The sequence below is a fragment of the Oncorhynchus kisutch genome, unplaced genomic scaffold, assembly GCF_002021735.2.
Source record: "Oncorhynchus kisutch isolate 150728-3 unplaced genomic scaffold, Okis_V2 scaffold1916, whole genome shotgun sequence".
NCBI classification, from domain to species: domain Eukaryota; kingdom Metazoa; phylum Chordata; class Actinopteri; order Salmoniformes; family Salmonidae; genus Oncorhynchus; species Oncorhynchus kisutch.
Genome location: NW_022263861.1, coordinates 28,117 through 32,500, shown reverse-complemented (window position 1 = coordinate 32,500; position 4,384 = coordinate 28,117). Strand labels below are relative to the sequence as shown.

General features: G+C 53.8%; 1 non-coding gene across 1 annotated transcript; it reads right to left on the bottom strand.

Annotated features, from left to right (window-relative positions):
• Positions 1-2,485: 2,485 nt before the first annotated feature.
• Positions 2,486-2,639, bottom strand: LOC116368411 (5.8S ribosomal RNA). Its single transcript, XR_004208506.1, has one exon. It is a non-coding gene; the product is annotated as a 5.8S ribosomal RNA (ribosomal RNA).
• Positions 2,640-4,384: the final 1,745 nt, after the last annotated feature.

Below are 4,384 nucleotides of genomic sequence, written 5' to 3'. Positions count from 1 at the left end.
ACAGAGAGGCTTAAAAGGCTAAACTCTCTCTCATGGGATGAAGGGACATACAAGCCTAAAGGCCAAACACCCCTAACCAGTTTATATGCCTCTATCTGGCCTCAAGGCCTTATTTGACCTTTGTTGGCAGCCATCTTGGGCTATATGCTGAAACACCAAAACGTGAATAAATCAAAAAGTACATATCCAATCTGGATGGGGTTTTTTTTAAACGAAAGGGCACAAATAGACGATAATTTACATTGAATTAAAACCGTTTTTGTATAGAACATTTTAATAGAAAATCGTGTTTTAAGTTTTTGGAAAATAGTGGATGTTACCGGAAACATAGGTGCCTGTTAGGGCAATTTGTTTTTGACATGCTCTACTTGTTGCCCATTGAGAGAGAGGGTATGAGACGAAATTTGGGACCTCTAGCCCCTCGGGAAGTATTTTTAATCATTTTATGAAAAATACCGATTTTGGCAGGAAAAAATAAATAGCCGGTCAACTGGTAACCTAAAAATAATCTCCTAATTTAAAGTAGTCACCTCGTAAGGTGTTTGAAGGTAGGCACCTGGTAACCTAAAAATAAAAAGACTGTCCTAAATGCACTTGTCGGTCATTCTGATATTAATACCCACTATGGGACTATGATAGTGGGCATCTATCCATGGCCCTCTATCCATGGGCGCCCGTCCTGAGTGCTTTATGGACTGTTTAAACTATTCTGATGGATACACATTGTTGTGCACCTGGTGATTGAAAACGTGCATCTGGTAACCCAAAATGGATGGTAAATAAATCACAGAAATTGCACTATGTCCAACTCTGGGTATGGTGATTGGGGAATTAGGCCAAAAAAAAAGGGGGACAGAGCAGCTCACCTCCACAGAGGCTGACTGCTCTGCCCCCCTTAAGGACAGTGGAACTATTGACCTTCAGACCTAAAGGCCTAACTCCCTATCCAGGAACAGGCCTCTCTCTCTGGGCATGAGAGTACACATACAGGCAGTTAGGCCCTCACTCACCACCCGGGGAACAACCCTCTATTTCCGGGGATGATTCCAGCAGGGGACCCCCCCCCACCTCCACAACCTTGCACACCAGGTGAACCAGGGCACCCACACTTAAGCACCCTTCCCCGGCAATAAAGCAGATAGCCGCGCTGTTAAGAACCGCGTGCACCTGGTCACCCAAAATGGACCTCGTGCACCTGGTCACCCAAAATGGACCTCGTGCACCTGGTCACCCAAAATGGACCTCGTGCACCTGGTCACCCAAAAAGGCCCTCGTGCACCTGGTCACCCAAAAAGGCCCATGTGCACCTGGTCACCCGGCCGCTTTCCACCCAGAACCTAAGTCCACTCTGGGTTACCGGTGGTACTACCTGTACCCACCTTCCTTAGTCCGATTGCCCACTCTCTTTTTGGGCTATCGGACTCTGACTTGCCCACTCTCTCTTGGGTCTTTGGGTTACCGGGTGCACAACGTCCGTTTTGGGTTACCGGGTGCCGGTGGTACTTTTCTACCTGTACCCACCTTCCTTAGTCCGATTGCCCACTCTCTTTTTGGGCTATCGGACTCTGACTTGCCCACTCTCTCTTGGGTCTTTGGGTTACCGGGTGCACGACGTCCGTTTTGGGTTACCGGGTGCCGGTGGTACTTTTCTACCTGTACCCACCTTCCTTAGTCCGATTGCCCACTCTCTTTTTGGGCTATCGGACTCTGACTTGCCCACTCTCTCTTGGGTCTTTGGGTTACCGGGTGCACAACGTCCGTTTTGGGTTACCGGGTGCCGGTGGTACTTTTCTACCTGTACCCACCTTCCTTAGTCCGATTGCCCACTCTCTTTTTGGGCTATCGGACTCTGACTTGCCCACTCTCTCTTGGGTCTTTGGGTTACCGGGTGCACGACGTCCGTTTTGGGTTACCGGGTGCCGGTGGTACTTTTCTACCTGTACCCACCTTCCTTAGTCCGATTGCCCACTCTCTCTCTGGGCATCTGGACTCTGACTCCTGGTGCTTCTATGTGCACCTGGTGACCCATTTGTACTGAAGAGGGGAGGTGGAGGAAGACGCCTTCCGTCCCAAAAAAAGATTGGATCGAGTGCCTGCTTACACCCTCTCCCCCGGATTTTGAATGGCCAGCGAGAGCTCACCGGACGCCGCTGGGAACGCGACGCTTTCCAGGGCTTGGGCCCCTCTCTCGGGGCGAACCCATTCCAGGGCGCCCCTGAACTCTCCCCGGGGCTCCCGCCAGCTTCTCCGGGATCGGTCACATTACCGCACTGGACGCCTCGCGGCGCCCATCTCCGCCACTCCAAATTCGGGGATCTGAACCCGACTCCCTTCCGTTACCGGCCTCACACCGTCCACGGGCTGAGCCTCGATCAGAAGGACTCAGGCCCCCGATCGACACTGGGCAAAGCGGTCTTCTATACACCACATGACTGCCCCAGCTGCCCCAGCTGCGGAAACCCAGAGGTTCCGATTGATGACAAAGCGACCCTCAGACAGGCGTAGCCCCAGGAGGAACATGGGGCCGCAAAGTGCGTTCGAAGTGTCAATGATCAATGTGTCCTGCAATTCACATTAGTTCTCGCAGCTAGCTGCGTTCTTCATCGACGCACGAGCCGAGTGATCCACCGCTAAGAGTTGTACTCTTGTTTTTCTCATTACGCACGCAGAGGCCAGAGGCCGGGCAGAGATGGGGAGGTTACCCTCCTTTCCTCCACCCGCACTTCGCCAGAGCGCCAGGCCATAAGTTCAAAGACAAAGGTTTAAGAATAGGGAGGCTTCCGGGAGCTGCGCTTGCGTCCTCGTCGCCGAAGCGCCAGGGAAGCCGCGCAGACATTGAACCCCCACCTACGCCGGGGCGCAGAGAAGTTGACTGGGTTCCCAGTGCCGCGCGAGGATACGGGGCGATACTCAAGCCGCTTACATCAGTGTTAGACCATTTTGGGAAGTCCCGGTTCACCGGACACCCCCAGTCCCCTTCGGTAGCGGCCTCTCCACCCGCCCATAGGTGAGTCATGCAACCGTGGCTAATGGGGAAAGGGGATGGAGCCAGTCGGGCACATCCCAGGCAAAGGGGGGAATGCGGGGAAGCGGGCTAGGACCGATGACACCCGCGCCGGGAGAAGAGAGAGGCGGGAGGCGTGAGCCCCCTACCCTACCCAACCCGCAGCATAGCTGGATTTTCGGCGCTCAGCCCCATGCCGGCGGCTGGCAACCCGTTAATGATCCTTCCGCAGGTTCACCTACGGAAACCTTGTTACGACTTTTACTTCCTCTAGATAGTCAAGATTGATCGTCTTCTCGGCGCTCCGCCAGGGCCGTGACCGACCTCAGCGGGGCCGATCCGAGGACCTCTCCAATCGGTAGTAGTGACGGGCGGTGTGTACAAAGGGCAGGGACCGGAGCTTATGACCCGCGCTTACTGGGAATTCCTCTCGGTGAAGGGTAGACACACGCTGATCCGCTCAGTGTGTGATCCGCTTTCAACCTGTCAATCCCGTCCGGCCTGGGTGAGGTTTTCGGTGTTGAGTCAAATTAAGCCGCAGGCCCCACTCCTGGTGGTGCCCTTCCGTCAATTCCTTTAAATTTCAGCTTTGCAACCATACTCCCCGGAACCCAAATACTTTGGTTTCCCGGACGCTGCCCGGCCTCAGACAGACCGCTTGGGTCAACCGGGTAGGTCCACATTTGAAGACAGGGTTTGAGAATACGTGTTTTTGGTGCCGATGCGTTACGGGATGACCATCACCACATGCTTCGCAGCCTGAGTGTGCCACTCCCCGCACCGGAACACCAATGGAGGGCCACTTGGTCAGACAGTTCGGCTCGAAATCGCACGAACGTTGCGCGGCTGGAGTGTATCGAAATTAGGGGACCAAAATTCCGAAAGGGGCTCCCCCGATAGAGGCAAATCCACTTGGGTCGGGAGGGAACATCCATCAGAACACCAGCCAAAGGCCGGCCGATAGAGTCCCTCCCAGGTGGAAAACGAATGCAAATCAGTCAGAGGAAATTAAACTCCCTGGACAACAGAGGACAACCATGGAGACGCACCGTGAAACAAGTATGGGACTGGACTGGAGAGCTAGCCCTCACCGGGACTAAACAACCACCAATCGGTCGCCGAAGGGACAGGCACCTTCATTGGACCAGAACCATGGTCATTGATGAACCAAACCCACAAGGTAATAGCTGGGATAGAGCAACTGCCGGGGCAGAGCTCAATATCCTCCCATCACCAAGCTGGGAAACGTGGCTCAAAAGTTAGGATAAATCGGACGCCGAAGGGTCTGTTCCAACCACTAAATCGGACGCCGGCGGAAAATGTCCAAATTACCATGGTTACGAGGGGCTCACATCCCTCAAAAGTACCCAGTACTTATTT